We start from the raw sequence: 21,676 nt of genomic DNA, 5'->3' as shown, positions 1-21,676 counted from the left end.
GGTTTCAACACTTAATTAAATTAAAATAATCAGCATAATATACTATACGAATAAAAGGTTTGCAAATATATTTTTTTAGTAGGTATGAAAAAACGATATAAATATATAAAATACATCACTGAATAGTATATTATTATTTCTGAATGCGGGAATTTCTGTTTGAAAGTAACTGTTTCATATGGATAAAATACACTATAATATAATATGTGGTTATAATGTAATGTATTATAATATTGACAATATATTTAATATATATTGAGTTGACAAATAATAATAAAAAAATGGCGAAAATATTTAAAAATATACGTGATAAATAAAGATTTAGTGAAAAGTTTCCTAAAACGATCTCATTAAAATAATGTTTGAATAAAATAAAATATATAACATTTTAATATAATGTAATTAGATGAATAGTGTATTGTAATGATAAGTGAATTGTCTTGTATAGTACTAAGTACATGATCAATGTTAGCATGTGTTCAACTACTGTATTTTATGTAAATTTAATTTCTGCTGTAGCAATAATAAAAGTCAGTATTTTATGATTTTATATTGTAAAGTGGTCTGGGGTATTCTGAAGTACCTGTTCCACTTTTGTATCGTGCAGCGCACTATCAGTAAATTCATAATATTATTATGAAACGAATGTATATAATATATCCTTTTAATACAAATTAAAAGGGTTGAAACTTTTAGAACTTTATATTATAACAAAACAGTATTACGTCTAGTAAAAGGCTAACACAATTAGTACTAATAAACAAACTAATAAAACTCAATATCAGAAAAGTCAGAAATTTTCACAAGGAAATTACATTATTCTCAAGTCTTTTTTTTTTTAGAGACGGTTTAAGCAAAATTTTTGTTCAACGTACATAAATTGAACAAACTTTTTTAAAACTAGATAGGTATATATTATGTTAACGATCCATTATTACACAAAACAAGAAACTATAAAGCGAATAATAATAACGTTCGACTTTTTAATAATTATTAGTTATAGAACGTACAGTGTAGTACCGTACGTTAATTACTACGTATCTCGGTATACTGGCTAAAAGTATGCAATCAATGTGACGAATTTTATAATCAATAGCCCTTCAACATAATTCTAACTGAAATAGTTACTTATTCTTGAGTAGTGTATAAATACCGTACTACATAATATAAAAAACAGTAAATTGATATTTCACTGTTATTATATTTTATTCCTAAAGGCTTAAATTTTTGTTTTTGTCTTGAACTTAATGCGTCTGTCTATACCATAGTTACCCATATATCGTAGTTAACAATATAATGGAAATATTTTCATTACCTATTGACTACATTACCTGATACACTCACACGTAGCAACGCCAATATAGAACTTTATCGCGTTACAACGTAATGGCAATAATGTGCTTAAAATTGTATTTCTAGTATTAGGGTGGATAGGCACGATTAGGGTTGATCGTCCGTCTATAATAAATTACTAATTATACTATTTAAAAAAAAAATTAAGGAGTGCCGTAATTTTATGTGAATAAATATGTAATTTTTTAGGGGGGTTGTTCTCCATTTTAAAAAAGCAATGATGGATATTTAAAATGTTTGATCCGATAAAGTACAATACCTTCTGAGCTCCGCATTGAAGCTAAAAGAATTTAAATTTGTTTCGTGTGTTTATAATTGCTTCACTTGATTCTATTTATTGATTTAAATTGAAATACTGTTTGTAACTATTTAAATTAATTTGCTAGCGGTAATTTATACAAACTATACTTTAAGTCTAAAAATATAACCTGTATAATATGATTTCAGTATTGTTAAGCTATTGATAATCTTTAAACAGAGTTAGTGTATACGGTCATGCAGTGGCATATTTAGGAATTCGTTTAGGAGGGGGATGAAATAAATAATATTCCACAGACTTGTGCGGAGCTTCGCCCCCCCCCCACACCCCCCAAGCAACTAAACAGCATAACAACAATATTTTAATTTTAAAATCCACCAAACTTATGACTCTTAATTATAACTTAAAAAAATATTTATAATGTATTATTCCTAGAATAATAAGAAAATAATATTTAAGTTCCACTATACTATTATAGTAGTGGCATTTAAACATAATTTTCTTATATACTGTCATAATCATAAAACAAAATGTAGTTTTCTATTTTTTTGGAGACTTAGTTCATCGATAACCTCATCTGGCAACATTTTTATTGACCGGTGACATGCCAATAAAGCCAACCCATTTTTTTTTTTATACCGTGATATAATAATTTTCAAGTACTTAATTAATAATAAATTTATTAATTACAATATTAACAATATGTAACTTATATAATTCATATTAAATTAACTTTTAATGAACCAATATATGTTTAGAAATAGAGATAGAAATTTAGTGGTAAGTGATTGGTCAATACAATTTTAATTAACCATTAAATTTATTAATTCTTTATGCAACGCATCATTAATAGTTGTGTGAGTTTTCGATGTAGAGCCAAATTAAAATACAAAATTTGTATGCATAAATTTCACAATAAAAAATGTGTGTATTATTTTGTTATCATTCATTATCAATTGAATATGGAGCAATAAAACATAAGTGTACAATTATGCGATACCCATTACGAATATTTAGAAACAGATATACTTAAAAGTAATTTCATATTGAAATACGGAAAACATTAACTAAAAAAAAAAGGTCAAGGGGGGGGGGATCAATCCCCCATATCCTTCCCCATAAATACGCCACTGCGGTCATGCAAAATATGATAGAATTTTTTTTAATCGATAAAATTTGAATAATTCCTTGTAATGCGAGAAATTAATTTAATATTGTACTAAAATCTTTAAAAATTATACTCGTTATAGCAAACGCTTTTCGTTTATAATAAGTTTTCTCAAAATAATACCTGAAAAAACAAAGCCCGATGAAAAAGAGTTGTATGAAACAAAAATTGTTAAATGTGTATACTGTATATTATGTGATGCTGATGTTAGGCTTAAGGAGGTTAGATATTTAACTGTTTTTATAGAAAGTTTACTAAAAAAAAAAGGATGGTCTTGTTTAAAGATAAATTTATGGTGTCTAAGAGCAAAACTACGAGTACTTAAAATCACATAGGAATTTAAAATGCTTTCATAATTTATAATATCAAAGAACCCTTCAGTAATCTTTTTCGATGCCGTCTTCTATAAGCCTCAGTAATGCTTAACATAGCACATCTTTGTCTTGTTTAGTAATCAAATATTAAAATGACGCCGTCTACTAGGCATTGGATGTGCTTTAAGTTGGAAGCTCGTAAAGGAGCAGACTACGTTTAGAGTTCGTCCATTATGATAACTAATAAACCTCCTTTTAAAATATATTGCGTTGATATTTCTGGTATTCTTGTTTTATTACTTAAATATTAAGTAACAAATTCATACCACAGAAGCAAATGAATGGCCAACAGAGATGTTTAAAGTTCACTTACCGTGCAAAAAACTTATAGTAAAAAACTATTTTTTTTCTCGAGTTTTTTTCAATTTTCCATGTTACGCGTTTTCATTATTATTTTGGTTTCATCGCCATTCCTTTATTATCAGTTCTTATACTATATTACTAAAACAATTGTTATTTTCATATTTTTACTAAAATAATATTATACACGTCTAGTCACTACAAATTAAATATACCTATAAACTACTAAAATGCCTATTTCGGAAGAAGAAATCTTGATTTTTGCTGGAGTAGTAGGGGCAAAAGAATGTATCCTCACCTAAATGTTTTAAATCGATTTCAATCACAATCATAATAATTTGAAATAATTAAGCTAAATATCGTGATATTCCACAAAGTATAAGTTTTCTCTACCGTACGGTCAAGAAACAATATGGACAAAAAGAAAGAAATTTGTACTTTTTTTTTTCATTTAAATTTGTAATTTTAATATAATAATACCAAATTATTCGTCCATAATATTCTGAGTGGGTGAACATTGTCTCATATTACGCTTTGCTGATTTCCGTTATACATATACTAATAATATACATTTACGTAAACAATTATTTTAAATATATGTACAATGTCAAACAGCTATTCTTGAAAACATTCATGTTGCAAGTTCTGATCGTGCCGTCAGTCGTTTTTAAACGCGTTGTAATTCAGTTTGATCCCCAAAATATTACAAAATGAGCTTTTTAAATACATATTGCACACGGCTTTTGACATGGTAAAACGAATCTCCTGTTTGAGTGTTAAATGTCAAAGGGTTTTTTTTGTGGAAATCGTCGGAATCGTTTTCATTATTTTATGATAAATATCATGCATGTCATACCGGACACGTCAATCATACTATAGTGAGGCCTATGATGCAATTTAACAAAAAAAAAAAACAACAAAAATTGAAAGTGGTTGGCGATAAAATGATCACCCTGTATTAAATAAGGTTAATTGGCTTTATTGTTAGTTGTCAGTAATGTTAATAATTGGTAGTTTGATATTAATTTCAATTAATACTAAATAACTTTACTTAATTTGTAAGTTCAATGTAGTAATTCTGAATGGTGTATCTATAAAACATAAATAAAAGGAACAATGAAACAAAGTGTTTGTTAAATAAGAAAAATATGGCTTTTTAAAATTCTTTTTAACGTTTCTGCAATGACATCTAATGAATGAGTTCGCTAAAAAAGCACTCTAACAATTGTATAGTTCAAAGGAAACCGCCCGAACCATTTTTATTATTTTATATAAAAGTGCATCTTTGTGACACGTTAAGGTACAAGCATTGAATGAATATATATTGTACAATATTTACAAGTGAGAGACGTTTATTGAAATCTGCTTTCTGCGTCTTCCTTTGATACATTATACAATGATTACATTTTATTAGGAGGCAGTCAAGTAAACGAAATCAAGTGCGTTTAACGCGTAAGACATATTGTTTCTTACTGTCAAAGTCGAGTTCAAATTAAAGTGTATTTTCGTAACCGGTGCAAAGTCCTCACCATAAAAGAGGGGTCACTTCATTTTTTTAAGTTTTTGAGGTTAAGGATCCAAAAACGGCTGAAAATGATGCGACCCCTCTTTTAAGGTGAGGATTTTGCACTGGTTACGAAAATACCTGAATTTCACCCATATATTAGTATGGTTCGGTATCGGAGCACCTGTATATTATTTGTTTTTATTAAAGTCGTTTTTTTGGGGCCCATACACTACAATTAATTTCGACGGTTTTACTCGTCGGTTATACCCATCGTGCTTAAAATCAAGATTCGACAGATGTAAAAACTGTAGTGTTTCGTCGTCGGTTTTGACCGACGTGTTTTATCGTGACAATGAAAACCGACGTATTTCATCGTAGTGTATATGTGCTGCCTATTATATATAGCGCCTTCGCGTAATTATGGTTACTGCTCTCGTTCTATCTTACGGCAGACGAAAACAAATGCAATCATACAAAAGCCTGTTAAACTATCCTAACGTGTTTTAAACAATTGCTTAATTATTTTCGTCCCTTTGAATTCGACATGCCGATGGAAAATGTTTACCGCGACGGTCTTTGATAAACTCATGACCTCGCTCTCGTAGTAATACCGTGTCATACCCATACTCTTTTGTTCCTATTAAATCATTAAATTGCTTCCGACGGTTGTAATATACCGTATAGGCGTCTAAGATCAAAGTGTGTGTGGTACTTCAGAGATCAAAAGTTTTTTACATGGAAAATTCCGGTTTGAAAACAAATTAAATTATATCAATTAAATAAATAATTTAATTATTTATAACGACAATAAAGAGATTGTCCCACTACCATAGTTGTTGCATAAAGTCATGTAGGACATAAATGACAACTTGAGTTTACCTTGGGCATACATTATCTAAGCTATATAATTATATACATATGGGATGTAAGCATACATCGTTTAGTGCGGTTATTCACAAGCTTCGATCTCTCTCTCCCACTGCTCATAATGCCGAATATTCTAACTTTCTTAGGACCGTGTTCGATAATTTTACAAAAAAAAAAAAAAATATACAGACTTTAAGATGGTTTTTTAAACCTTTGAACAATTTCAGCTCCGAAGACTGTGTAATAATACAGGGTCCGGCAAAAAAACCTCCCTTATTTAAAAATGGCACTGTGTGAGTTGTGGTGGTGGTACAACGGTGGAGGGGGTATCGATCGATAGCGGTATACATGCCATTTTCTTCTGACCTAACCTAAACCAATTGCTAGGAATCATGATGAGGGAGAAGTCTGGTTCCAACAAGACGGTGCCACAGATAACACTTCGCGGCGCTCCCTAGTAATCTTGAGAGAGGTGTTTCCTGGACGTCTTCTCTCTTTGCGAGGAGACATCACCTAACCGCCAAGGTCACTTGTTTTATCCCCTTGTGGTTTGGGGACTTAAGAAGGCAATCAAACAGGCAGTGGCTGCCATTATACCGGAAATGACACGAAGAGCTATGGCCATTCTCGAAAGTTAAAAGTGTAACCTGTGGCACCGTCTTGTTGGAACCAGACTTCTCCCTTATCATGGTTCCTAGTAAACTGGTTTAGGTAAGGTCAGAAGAAAATGGCATGTATACAGCTATCGATCAATACCCCCTCCACTGTTGTACCAGCACCACAGTTCATTTAGTTCCATTTCGAAATGAGGGAGGTTTTTTACTGACCCTGTATTATACAGGGTGATTCTTTTATCATAAACCAGTCAATATCTCATAGGGTTTAATAAGAAATTAAATTTTTTTTTCATATTATTTTTATATAATGTGATCTCAATTTTTCACAATTTGTTTTTGTTTTTACCCCCCCCCCCCCTCAACTTAGATTTTTTGTTGGCAACTTTTGAAACTTAAATGGTATCGTATATATTTTATTACCTCTTTAAATAGAGAATAATGTATTACAAATGTTGACTGGTCGATAACCAGTTTAGAGAAACTATTTTTGAAGTTAAAAGAGTTTAAAAGTTAGGATGGGAGAGGAAGTGCGGTTGGGAAATGCGCGCAGATAAAAATAATACTACACTCTACTTCCCCTCCCATCTTAACTTTTAAACTCTTATAACTTCAAAAATAGTTATCTAAAACTGGTTATCGACCAGTCAACATTTGTAATACATTATTCTCTATTTAAAGAGGTAATAAAATATATACGATACCATTTAAGTTTCAAAAGTTGCCAACAAAAAATCTAAGTTGAGGGGGGGGGGGGGTAAAAACAAAAACAAATTGTGAAAAATTGAGATCACATTATATAAAAATAATATGAAAAAAAAATTTAATTTCTTATTGATCCCTATGAGCTATATGTTTTTTATTACATTTTTTATTGTTTTAGTATCAATGTCTCAATGTTAAACCTTAGATAAATTCTTCTTATTTTTTGTTTAATTTTCTTATGTAAATCCGAGTACCGTCCTTCTTAAGTGGCCACTATCATATTTGACCATACATTCATATTCCCGCTTTGAAGACTTAAAGGAAGTGTGTAGTAGTCACTTAGCTAACGAATCAAGTATAGATTTCTAAAACTGTTTAAGTAAATACCCAGTCCTTAAAAAGGCTTACGTCGCTAACGACTGTTTTCTTTTCTTATCCTTACAGATGTCATATCCCGGCCGCCAGGAACAGACTGCTGATTCGAATCAATAGTAGTTTTAGAGATTTAGGTCTTTTTTTTTAAGATCATTAATGGGTGTAGGTTTTTGAATCACCAGCAAAACGGAACAAATGATGTAAACTATTTCAAACTAACGTGTATATTATTAATTTTTATTGTTCTTTATTTTTCTTTTTCAAATGGTATCATCAAAAAATGAAACTAACAATTAGTTTCATTTTTTGATGATACCATTTGAAAAAGAAAAAAAAAAGAACAATAAAAATTAATAATATACACGTTAGTTTGAAATAGTTTACATCATTTGTTCCGTTTTGCTGGTGATTCAAAAACCTACACCTATTATTGATCTTAAAAAAGAAGACCTAAATCTCTAAAACTACTATTTAACTAAAATATGTAGTAAGTTATGTTAATAACTAAAATATGTAGTATTTATTGTTTTATTAAAATCTATTTTTGTTTTTTTATTACTATGAGTATATAAACAAAATATAATTTAAAAAATCGTTGATATTAAAAAAATATATATTTGATTTTTATGTTATATGTTATATATTATATTAATATGCAATATATTATGTTATATATTATATTTTATTTTATGTTCTAATAAAATTGTTATACATTAGTCAGTAAATCTTTAAAAAAAAAATGTGTTATTAATTTATTATGTCTTCTATTATCAATTTATTGAAATAAATTAGCGTTCAAATTTACTAAGATGTTTATTCATAAAAATATTATCCTATGTAAAATAGGTATTTAGAAAGACCCCTAGTTATCCTAATTACCCACATTATACTAATTGATAATTTTAATCGATTCATTTGATACTTAATCAAAGTGGTCAGATAAAAAACAAAGTTACACAAATAAGTAAATAAAACTGATACTTTTTTTTTTTTTTTTTTTTTTTTTTTTTAATAGCCTTTATTAACAAAAAACATTCGGCTCAACAATTAAACAGCAATAACAAGTAAAATGTAAATGTACATTATGGTAATAATATGATTTTAAAGACAAAAGAAAAAGAAAACAAAAAAAAAACAAAAACAATCAGAAAACTAAATAACATTGATATAAACTTAAAACTTAAATTAAATTGAGAAGCCAGAGCTCTTTAAAAAGGAAAGGATAGCAAAAATGACAGGAGTGGAATGAGTGTTTAATGAATTAACGTTAAAGGGAGGCTGAATGTTAAGGGAAAAGAGGAAATTAAATAGAGAGAGCCTTTTGTTGGTCAAAGCCGGACAGGTAGTAAGGAGGTGAGAGAAGTCGCAAATGGCTTCATCATCATGAAGAGGACAGAATATGGAGCAGAATTAAGAGATAGATGGAATGCATGTGACGGAAGAAGATTATGACCAAGTCTAAAGCGTGAAAAGGAGGATATTACATTTCTGGGAATATTTAAATTACGGAACCAAGGACGAAAGGTAATGGAAGGGGAATTAGAACGGAACCAGCGGGTGGAGCTGAGGTTAACGTTGGACCATTTGTCTTGCCACGCTTTGGCTACAGTGTGACGGAAAAGGCAGAGGAAGTCAGAAGAAGGGGTATTGGAGATGGTCGGAATTAAGTGGGATGAAGTGGAGTTAGCGAGGAGGTCGGCAACCTCGTTACCCGTAATACCAACGTGACCTGGGACCCAATGAAAAATAACTGATTTATTTTGTGAGAGGATTGAAGAGATTAATGATCTGATGATTAGGATAAAAGGGGAAAGATGAGAATTGAACGGAAAGGATGATATAGCTTGAAGGCATGAAAGAGAATCAGAACAAATTAAATAAGCCGTATTAGGAGCGGAGGAAATGTAAGTAAGGGCATAGATAATGGCGAGACTTTCCGCCGTAAAGGAAGATGAGACTGGATGTAATTTGGAAGAAAAGGATATATTCAAAGCAGGAATAAAAAAGGAACAGCCTGCCGAATTGACTGATACCGAACCGTCCGTGTAATGCATGTATTAGGAAACGAAGAAGAGATATAATCGAAAAAGAGATTGTTGACTATTGAATGGGGGAGAGAACGAAGGGTTTGAACGTGAAGGCCGAGAAAGCTAGTGTTGGAGAGAACTGTGGGTTTAAGAGTGAGGGAATTAAATGGGCAATCATATAAGGGTAGTCTCGAATGCGATTTATATACAAGGGCGGCAATAGGAGAGAGAGAGTGGCAAACCGAGGCTAAAATAGGGAGAGATTTGGGAACGTAACGCCAGGAAGATTTTATATCTGTGAAGAGATTATATATTGGGGAGTTAGGAGAAGAGAGGGATTTAAGTAGAAACTTACCAGCGAGATCCCGGCAGCGGATTTCGATAGGGGGGGAGGAGCATTCTACAAATAAGCTAGAAATGGGGGTGGATTTCAAAGCACCTATGATACTACGTAGGCAGGAGGCGAGAATGGAGTTTAATTTATTTCTATGAGTGTGAGAAGCAGAGACAAATAAAAAGGAACCATAATCTATTTTTGAACGAATGACGGAGTTATAAATAAGAAGTAAAGAAGTGGGACGAGAGCCCCAAGAGGTGCCTGTAACGCAACGGAGGAAGTTAGCCCAACGGGAGGTAAATGAAAGTAGATGGTTAAGCTGAGGTACCCATCTGAGCTTTGGGTCCAACTTAAGCCCCAAGTAGGTGACATTATCAGAGAGAGGAATGATATGTCCCTCGAGACAAATAGGAGGCAGGTCTAGAGGGATGCGTTTTCTGGTAAAGATCATTAATTGACTTTTATCAGGCGCGGGATCAAATGATGATGAAACAAGGAGGTTGGATAAAAAAGAGAGAGAATTATTAAGGGAATCAATAGCTGTATAGGCAGATTTGTGGGATGAGAAAGTAACGATATCATCAGCGTAAAAAAGGGCTGAGACGCGTTCAGTAGAGAGGGCGGAGCTGATTTTGCTCATATAAATATTAAAAAGAATTGGACTAAGGCAACTGCCCTGAGGGAGTCCACGAAAAGAGGAGCGGCAGGAAACTAGACCTGAAGGAGAAGTAAAAGTAAGAGAGCGGTGAAAAAACAAAGAGGAAATAAAATTACAAAGAAAAGGTGGAATAGAAATAGAAAGTAGGCGAGAAATCAAGGTAGGTATATGAACCGAATCGAATGCACTCTTAATATCAACAAAAGCTGCTGAACAAAAGTATTTGCTACAAAATTATTTGTAGATGGAACCAGTAAGAGTGGAAAGGCACTCCATGGTTCCTAAGCCTCTGCGGAAACCGTATAGATTATTGGGAAGAAAATTGTTTTTTTCGATAAACCAATCCAATCGGTTCTTAATTATGTGTTCCACAGTCTTGCATAATGCCGACGAAAGAGCAATAGGACGAAATTCGGCTGAAGTGGAGTTGTGTTTAGGAATAGGAATGATATTAAATTGGCGCCAAGAGTCGGGGACAATGGCGTTAATCCAAAGAGAATTAAGGATTGAGAGAAGGATATCGTAACCATAAGCAGGAAGATTCTTGAGCATAAGGGGGGAGATGCCGTCTAGGCCAACGGCAGATGAAGTGCGCGATGTGATGGCATAGAAGAGCTCACTTGGAGTGAAAGGAGAGGTAAGAGGATGCGAGGCTGGATCGAAATCCGGCCAAGGAGGAAGGGGTAAAGGAGAAGATTCTTCTGAAGAGGGAACGTAAGAAGGGGCAACTTTATTGCAAAAAGAATTAAACCATGATTCGTTCAAGGAGCGGGGAGGAGATTTGAACAGGCAGCTTTTAAATCGCTTAGCTGTGACCCAAATGTCACTAAGAGAGGAGGAAGGATTTAGAGAAGAGCAGAAAGATTGCCAGGCGTTCCTCATTGCCTGTTTAAGTGTGCGCATGGTAGAGGTGCGTGTAATTTGGTATGCGTGAAAATCCACAAGTGAGCCAGAAGCTCTATATTTTTTGAACGCGTCGGTACGATCATTGACAGCTTTGGTACACAAAGGAGACCAAATAGGGGAGGGAGGAAAATGTTTTTTAGTTATTTTGATATTAGGAAGAGAAAGATTAGCGGCTTTAAGAGGATGGAAACAAACCAGTTATAGTCAGCAATGGGTGATACGGGAGTAAAATGAGAAAGAAAATTGGACATATAGATTTGAAAAGTGGGTCAGTCAGCTTTAGAGTAGTTAAATTTATTAAACGTTTGAGAAAAATGGGAGGATGAAGGGGATGAAGAATTCTTATAAGAAATGAGGATTGGGTAATGATCGCTGTCGTGCGTACAATCAAGAACTGACCACGTGAGGAGCCAAGAAAGGGTAGGAGAAGATATGGTAGTATCAACGGTTGAGTCAGCGAGGGGGGGACGGTTAGCCAGAGTCGGCTCTCCTGTGTTGAGTATACAAAGATAAAGGGCGGAGATGGAGGAAAAAATCAAGTTGCCACGGTGGTTAAGATTTTGGGCACCCCATGAGGGGTGATGACCGTTAAAGTCCCCCCCCCTAAAATCGAATGGGAAGAGACTAAACTGGAGATTTTGTCAATGAGGCGAGGAGGAGGGTTGGAGGATGGAGGAATATAAATAGACCAAAGAGAGATAGGAGGAGATGATTTAGTGAACGCCTCAATACCGACTAGATCGATAGAGTGATCAAGGAGGGAGGATTGAAATTGATTGTCTAGTACTATATGGTTAATTTGAATGGAGTGATGGGAGGCGATGGCGACGCCACCGTATCCATCACAGCGGTCTGAACGTATAATATTAAAATGTGGTAAGGAAAGATGTTTGTTCTAGAGAAGCCAGGTCTCGGAGAGTAAAGCGAAAGAACATTTTTGGTTAGAAAGAAGAACAGAAAGGTCTTGTAAACGTGGGAGTGAACTTCTAACATTCCATTGGAGAATATGAAAAGAAGGGATGATGATATCGGAATTAGTATGTGTCGTCATCGTCGATGGCTGGGAAAGGGAGATTAAAAAGGGGTGATTCAATGACAGACTGGAGCGTTGAAGGAGATGTGAGAGAAGAAGGGTCGCTTGTGAGCGAACGAGAGAGAATTTGAGCAAAAGCTGCTACCCAATTAGGGTAATCATTGTTGGAAAAATGATTATGTTCCATATAATTAAGGAAACTGCCATTTGGAGAGGTGGATCTGTTATTGTTTGAAGGAAGAGGAGGGAATGATGGAGTGGAGGATACGTTTTTCATTTTCCTTGAAGCACCTTCAATCGATTTATTACTATGTTTGGATGGGATATAGGCGTTGGATGATTGAGAGAGAGCGGGGAATGAGGGGGGATGAGCAGCGACGTTAACAGTAGTTGTATTAACATTTTTAGTGACATCGGAAAAAGTAAACGCTTTATTAGTTATACGCGATCGCTTAATTAATGATGCTTCTGAAAAAGTAACGTTGTTTGCGGCCATGATCTTTTTGATGTCTTTCTGGATGGTCCATTCAGAGCAGGAACGGTCTGTAGATGGATGATTCAGTTTGCAGAAAATGCACACGGGGGGTGAGGTCTCTTTAACATTGCATGAAGATTCGCCATGATCAAAAAGTCCACAATGACTGCATCGCTATTTGTTACGACAAAATTTAGATGTGTGGCCGAAACGAAGGCACTTAAGGCATTGTACAGGTGAACGGATGCTAGGCGATACATCAAAAAGAACTTTAAAAATAGAAAGCTTAGTAGGAAGAGTATTTGATACAAATTTTAGCTCCACCAAGTTAGTAGCAATCAGTTTGTTGTCTTTTTTAACGTTGATTCGGCGAAAGGAGATCACTTTGGTAGGGCATTCATAGCCCTCCAAAAACTCTTCTTCAGAGACGATTTTGTCTAAGCGAATGATACCCATACAATATAACAATGTATTAGGGATACTGGCGATAAGTCCATGTTCGGCCAGAGATGTTGAAGAGAGACATAAATTGGCGTTATACACGGAATCGAATGTGATTTTGACACGCTGAGAGCCGATGGGATTGATATTAAGAATACCGGAGAACATTTTGGAAAACAGTTTACCAAGTTTGACTGGATGAAAGTTGCCGAGGTTATTATCACTGGATGACGATGCTATCAAAATATACAGGGGACCCGAATAGTTAAGTGGAAAGCATACATGATCGTTGATTGCCTATACCCTGTCGCGTTAGGGGAAGACATGCTGGCTGAATTTGCGGTGACTAGGTGCGTGTTGTGCGGCATAACCAATATCATTTCAGGGGAGTCCAACTCCTTGCTGGTCTTCGAGAGGGCTGAGGGAAAACTTGAAGAGGTCGCAATGTTTTTGGATTTTTTAAGGGCAGAGGGCTAGTAGGAGATTTAGTATTACTAGAACAGGGATTATTCTTACCCGAGTGAAGCGATGAATCATCCGAAATGCCCAAATCCGAGCCGCTTAGCGTGGACATACGAGTAAGGGGGGAGATACCGAGCTCTCCCCCTCTGGATTTAGGTTTGACCATCCAAAAGAACCCAAGAGGGTCCTTTAGATAGAGCAAATGGCGAAGTAAAATAGAGTAAAATTGAAGGTAAAAAGTTTTTTATATAGAAAATTCCGGTTTGAAAATGAATTTAATTATATCAATTATATCATATTTATTCATATGAATAAATGGTATTCAAGGTATTCAAATGGTAATTGTATTTATTATTCATGAAATCTTTTCCTTTAACCACCATATCGATGTCATCATCGGTAGAGCCCTTAAAGTCTTAGGTTTTCTCAATCGTATTACGAAGCTCTTTAGTTCAATTAATTGTCTTCGGACTTTGTATTTCGCTCTTGTCCGATCTATTTTGGAATATGGGGTTGTTGTTTAGCATCCTTATCTGGCTACTGATCAATTGCGGCTTGAGCGTGTCCAGCATAAATTTTTGTCTTTTGTTGCACACAAACTTAAATTACCTCTATTGCAACATGATTACTCCCATATTAGCCGTATCCTTAATATCCCATCTTTATCATCCCGACGTAATGATGCTGACTAGTGACTCCCAATTTATAAACGCTCTCCTCAATAATTCTTTTGATGCTACTGATCTTCTCTCCCGTGTCTTATTTAAAGTTCCTTCATACACCACTCGAAATCCAACTCCTTTTTATACTCCTATTCATTCCACTTCTTATAGCCACAATCATCCAATGCAGAGAATGCTCTGATCGGCGAATCTAGTGTGACCTTTGTCGATTGTCAGTTATTAAATTTGTATTATTATTATCTTTATGTTATGTCTTTTTATATTGTTATCCTTTGTTTAAATGTACTATTAATTATTATGTCAACTATGTAACTTAAAACAGCCGATTGGCGTCAATACTTAAAGTAAAATAATAATAATCAATCTACTAACCGGCTGGTACAACAATAATAATACATTTTTGTTTTGTTAGTTGCACTACTATTATTATTATTATTATTATTTTTATTAAAATTTCGCCCCCCCCCTCTGTACCCACAACCTTAGGCAACTACATATAAAATATTTTCTGTTGTTGTTCATTGTTTATTTGTTTGGTCGTCTTATTGGTAGTGTTGACTGTCATTGCCTTGTCCCATATATAAATATTTTTTTTTCTCTCTTGTCGCACTCACAGCGCACTACTAAGATGACCGCAAAACATTTGTCCAAATGACAATGATCGACTCGCTTAGGGAATGTGCATAATTCACACTTAAACGGATACACCAAAATTCAAATGTTTTGCAAATTGCAGCTAGTATTAAAAGGTTGTCGTAGTAAAAATGTGTTGCCCTTGTGTGTTTCACATAGTCTGCAGATTATATCTGTAACAACTGTGTAATAAGTGTGTAAGTCGAATTTTGGTTAAAATGGACTAAGTACGCTAGGATGTAGTCCGAAGCGCCTAGCACACTTTAAATAAATGTCTAACTCGTTGGACCAACAGGAAACCTTGAGAGAGATGTGAGTTCCTAATTATTACATGCTGATTTATGGCAACTGGTCAGTTTAAAATCGCTCCCCTGTAAATCACTGAATCGACTTACTTATTCATAGTTGTTACAGATATAAAAACCAGTACAGTGGGGTCGAGGCATAGTGGGGATAGAGCATAGTGAAGTCGGGACATAGTGGGGACGGGGAGGTCACAGGTAAACAGGAATTTTTAAATCGGAAAGTGATAAAATCACTTTCGAAAAAACGCTTCGATGCAAACCAGTAGTTAGTATTTTCAAGCCAGTACAGTCTAAACCAAGCACAGTGTAAGCCAGCAAAGTTAGAAAATATTAAATTGAGGTGCTGTATTTACAAATAAGCATCCAAGCGTTTATTTGAAAGTGATTTTATTCACTTTTATAATTTAGATTTATAACAATTCCTGTAGACCTCTAAACTCTCCGTCGCCTTGTTGCTTTGATTCCATTAAGCCTTTATTCTACTGTACTAGTCCTCTCGGATAAAATCACTTACAAATTAACGCTTTGATGCTTATTTGTAAATACACCACCTCAATTGAATCAGTAATTTAAAAAACTTCATAAATATGGCTTGAAAATACTAACTACCGATTTGCACCGAAACGTTTTTTCGAAAGTGATTTTATCACTTTCAGATTTAAAAAATCCTGTAGACCTGTGCTCTCCCCGTCTCCACCATGCTCTGTCTTCACTATGCTCCGACCCTACTGTACTGGTTTTTTTTTTTGCAAAAACATAATAGCCTAAAGAACACATAATCAATGTCTTGTTAATTTTAGTTGGAATGGTCGATAATTCATGTTTCAATTGTTTGTACTCCATAATTTAAATTATAATCGCTTGTACTCAGTAAAAATAATATTTATGTATTATATATTTCCATTAGAGCAATCTCACACTAACTATTTATACTTCATAGATTATATTTTTTCACAGCTCCATCTGAGCGCCGGCTAAGTTCTAGCAATGCCAGTGTATCTTTACACGAACCAATTCACCCGGTATTTTTAATTTTTATATCTCTGCTACTTCTTAAGATGGGCTTTTAAAATTTGAAACCTAAATTAAGCTTAAATAGTTTAGGACACTGTCTAAAATTGAGTCTGTTTGAGAATGTTCTTCTCTCGACATTATGTTCCTTAGGGTAAAATAAATTTGCGAAAACATTGATATATATATACCCTTAATAGTACCCTATAATATTTTTTACTTATTCCTTATTTAGTTGCAAAGAATTCCGATATACTTACATAACACATTATTCTAACAATAGATCAGAAAAAAAATTAATTAAAAAAAAAAACAGAAAACAAGTTTTGAATTTACATATATTTTTTTTATTATTATTACCCTAGACAGCAAAGGTCATTATATTATTTATATATATAATAATAATATTAATATAATAAATAAATATATATATATATATATATATATATATATATATATATATATATATATATATATATATATAATATATAATAGCTGACCACTGTGCAATCATAATGCCAAAAGAGTGTATTATGAAATCTTTTTTTTTTGTTTTTATTTTTTTAATTAATAAAGAACTAGTACACGAGTTTTCCTCGTAGTTCGGTGGTTCAAATATCTCTTTGTGCATGTTTCCGAGATTATATATGACAAACTTGGTGCTGATATATAGGTACAAAATTTCAGATCTTCATATGAACTGCCTGTTGCAAGAAATCTAAGAGTTGCTATGAGCCTTTCTACTGGAATTATTGCCATTCTCATTACAGTATTTTTTTTAGGTCCAAAAAGTTCAAGTAATAATTTAAAATCCTGTGATTTCATTCTGAGATAGTTGTTACAATCATCTGGATTATTTTCTTCAAGTTCACAAAGTAGTAAAATATCACTGAAATTTCGATTTAATTTCCAGTCTTTAACCCATTTTGATATTATTTTGTGTCAACACATGAAAAGCTGCAAATGCAATTGCAATTTTTTTTCTTTTCAATTAATACATTTAATTTAAAAAGTAGTAATAATAAGAGTAAAATAAGTATGCGCACAGCATCGAGACACACAACATGACGTCGTCATGACGGAAGCGAAGACGCACCACGTCAGTCGTGCGGAAATGAACACGGTTTTTGCCTTTACACGGACACGCTTCCTTATCAATTTTAACATAAATGGAAAGAACGCAGGATTGGTACGTGTTAACTTTTTTCAAGCACATTCTTGACCGTTGCACGTCAGTACTTCGGGTTTCGCCACACGCCCGCCGTACCATTCTAATCGCGCGAGACAAAGGTGTTCGTCTAAAGGCTTCCTAATAGACCTGTTCAAAAGACAGAAATGGGCGTCAATCTAATTATTTCGTTACTCCCGTAAACTGCATTACGGCGGATGCCTATAATAATTGCACGAGGACATGGTATAAGTGTTCGGTATAATTCGGTTTAGCCTCGACAACATTTGATGTGTATGGACATTTGATTACGAGCCATAATAATGCGGATTCGAAGGTCCGACGCAGTTAAATGAATAACTCACGTCGAGAGGTAGAATATTATTATACTATAAGGTCAATAAGTTTAGATACTATCGTGAAACCTAGTATTTCCTTTGACACTGGTAGAAAATCGTGGGCCCTATGCAACAAAGTCACTCGATAAATTGTTAAATTTGCATATTACATTCAAGAGTAGGTAGAAGACCCACCCTTTTTTATTTAGTCGAACATTTTTTTAGGCTTTTCCCGGTTTCGGGGATGAAGAAGTTGACTTTTTCGACGTTTGACCCTCCAAAGTACTAATCGCATACGATTCCGGATCTAAAATGGTGCTACACAAGTAATTCGGTTCACATTAAAAAAAGTTATCCGTGTCTACAGACACAAAAATAAAACACTTATCATTTAAGAGTCAATACCTTCTCAGCTTCGCATCCAAGCTAAATTGGTCTTGTAAAACAATTAATTTTTAATTCAATTTTTTTAACCGTTTTTTAGAAAAGCATGTTTTTAAAAAAATTAAATTTGTTTGTTTAAATAAGCGGGTTTATCACAATTTTAGTTATAATTATTTCTGAAGACTTATATCCTTGCCGCAAATCGTACAGGTATTTCTAGGTAGTGCGATAAAACCAACAGGGTATTAACTGAACAAAATGTTTATGTTTTGCGCAATACCGGAGGACTTTAATAAATTTTTACTTGAAAATATTTTATTTATAATTAAAAAATCGTCTTTTTTCAGGTATGAGATGATTTCTTGACGAATTCGCTATCCAGGACAGGTCGTCAGTCCGTCGCCGGAGAGAGGGTAGCCTGCCCGTTACCGAGTGTCGAACCAGGGCAGTCAGCGATAACATGACCTCCTTACCCACTCGGCCACTCCACCTCCAGAAATCGTCTAGGAGAATGAAATGTTTTATTTCTAATCAAATGGTATGTGATTTTTTCGGTGGAAGTATATTGTCAAAATTATGATCGACGCCACTTGTATCTACATGGATACACCAAAATTCAAATGTTTTGCAAATTACAGCTAGTATTAAAAGGTTGTCTCAGTATAAATGTGTTTCACGTAGTCTGCAGAATATATAAAAACCCATGTACCTTAGTTTAAAAAGAAGTTATTTATTTAATTACCCGGAGAAAGACATTTTTTAATTTCTCATTTTAAATTATTATATTATTCTGTCATTATATTTGTAATAAATACAAATAATACATTTTATTATAGTGCTTATTAAATAATTTGTTAAATACCTACTAACAAGCAGACGGCAGCTGTATTTAGACAATTCACACTAGACTATAGTGTACAATGGTCAATGAAGAAATAAATCAGGTTTTCTTTTATAAACATCAATCGGCAGAAGAAAAAAAATACACATATATTAAACTGTTATTTTACATTTTTGTTTGTTTTTGCTATGGATTACTTTCTGGCGAACATATTAGACGGATTTCAATTTGTTTTTCATGTGAAGCTTACTAATTACTCTACGGCACCCAAAGCCCGATATTATTTTAGATATTAGAAAATTAGTTTCTTAGAAGAAACTAGTAGAAGTAAAGTATAAACGCTTTTGATACAATTTTATTCACAAAAATAAAAAATTGGACTTTAAGCTCCCGTAGAGAAAATATTAAGTTTAAAACAAAATAAACAAAGTTTTGAAATCATTACGGTAAAAACTTAAAAAAGTGACTTCGCGTTTGAGTGTAATTGTATAAAATTTTGCGCTTTTCTTGCCGCTTCATAAATAGAGTTATTAGAATTATTTCTTAGGTTATAAAAATGTTAATCAGTGTTGAAAGTACTTAGAGTTGAGCCAAAGTTAAGGATCTAAAGTTGTATAGTCATCTTATTTTAATAGACTGATATCATTTGGGGAAGGGGTAAGTAAGGGGGATGCGGGGTATTATGTGGATAGACAGGATTTAAAAGAAAAATAATATTAAAATGATAAACCCTTAGATGTTAACGACTTACGAGTTTGACATCTCGTCCGTATACCACACTTAGTATTTTACAGGTACGATACAGATACCATTTATAACTGTTATTATAAATGATGTCAATTACTATTTATCTTAATTTTTTATGAAATGTTTACTTGAATCTTAATGTAAATCGACCACACAACACTATCATCCCAATAATAAGATGACAGTGCTGTACTAATGAAATCTCAATAATATTAGTGTGTATGTATGTATGTGAAGTAGACTGTAGTATGTAGTATCCATATTGATATGAAATTTAAAAAATATATATATTTCTGAGATGTCAAAACCACAGCTTATGTATATTACACGCATTGTGTGTTTGTCTCCGGCGACGGATAGCGAACATGTCAAGAAACCATCTCATGATGGCAGCTTTGGGCCCCTTCATAATCTGTTAAGGTACAAGATGATGATACACCTAATAGTCATCTAATAGTCTGCTGTCTATGGTAACACATATTCCATTAAGAGTTAGAACATGAAGACATAACGCATAATATGCATATTTATATAATTACCGCTGTTCATTTGACGCTCTTTAGTTTGCCTGGTGGTGACAGTTTAACACTTCCATATTATCGTCTCAATATTGTAGTGGATTAAGTTTTAAATACTAATACAATCAATAAAAGTTAAGTGATTAGGCAAATTAAAAAAAAAGGAAAAGATAAGGTGTAAAACATTGTTTTTTTTAGTAATTACAAATCGTTAACTCGACTAGCTTTGTTTTATCTACAGGTGGCGTTTTTATTTATTTTTAATAATAATATTATTTTTCCTAATGATTGGTGTTACAAGTTCTTATCATTTGGTTTTAATTTATTTTATATAATATACAATAACAACAATATACAGTATTTAAAAATATAGAAAACAGCAATATTTGATTTTCATCAGTGGCAAATAATAACAATATTATAATATTTAGTATTTAGGATTTGGTAAAGGGATGTTCGGTTAAAATGATCAAGAACAAATATGTCATAAATTATTTTATAAACAAATTTTACATGTACGTATTCACAAAATTTTGTACTAATTGTTATGTCAATATAAACAAATATATAACTTTTTTTATAGTTCGTTGACTTACAATAAATTTTGTCAGTGAACAGTATTATTTGTTGACGTATGATGTATTGTATATTATGTTAATCCTATTAGAAATATATGTATAGTATTATTATAAGCTAAACATGAGAATTGTGAAAAAAAAAATATTTAATTTTTTTTATCGTATGGTAATTTGTAATGTAGTTCTACGATAAGTGTATTAACCTAATAAAATTATAAATGATTTAGCGACTGAACATTTTGACTTTTGTATTAATTAATTTATTGCCTAAAGACGTATTTTTCAAAAACTCAAATATTTTCTTTCTCTCCCTCCAAAAAAATTGAATAATTAAAATAATAAGAACTATTTTTTTGTTTAAATTAAAAATCAGTATTTCTCATGTAAAAATGTTGCCCTTATTAATAAGTCTATAATTATAAAGTCTACAAATTATTTTTACTTAAGAGTTTAAAATGATTAACTATAGATGATCGTTATTCTTTAGTATTGAATGATCATTAATGTTTAAGTCTGGTTACATGTAAGTACAAATTTTAAAATCTTTGATGTAGGTAGGTAATACAAATATTAGGGCGAAGTAAGAATTTGCAATTGTACACGAATGAG

General features: G+C 32.9%; 1 protein-coding gene across 2 annotated transcripts in view; it reads left to right on the top strand.

The window, feature by feature from the left end:
- LOC126837543 (uncharacterized) overlaps nucleotides 1-20,658 on the top strand; it is a 37,440-nt gene extending 16,782 nt beyond the window's left edge. Inside the window, exon 4 of one of the 2 annotated variants that reach the window (XR_007685540.1) lies at nucleotides 18,731-20,658. The gene's annotated coding sequence lies outside the window, so the exon portion shown is untranslated. Of the gene's footprint in view, nucleotides 1-7,591; nucleotides 7,737-18,730 lie in introns of those variants that run through there. The other variant, XR_007685539.1, reaches the window with a different exon arrangement.
- The last annotated feature ends 1,018 nt before the right edge of the window (nucleotides 20,659-21,676 follow it).

The sequence above is a fragment of the Adelges cooleyi genome, unplaced genomic scaffold (assembly GCF_023614345.1).
Source record: "Adelges cooleyi isolate 19-005CV unplaced genomic scaffold, UGA_ACOO_1.1 ACOO_flye_CR_arks_rails_tigmint_CR_PRNA_250, whole genome shotgun sequence".
Taxonomy (NCBI): domain Eukaryota; kingdom Metazoa; phylum Arthropoda; class Insecta; order Hemiptera; family Adelgidae; genus Adelges; species Adelges cooleyi.
The sequence above is the reverse complement of the archived record's forward strand: the minus strand, read 5'-3'. Positions and strand labels throughout refer to the sequence as shown.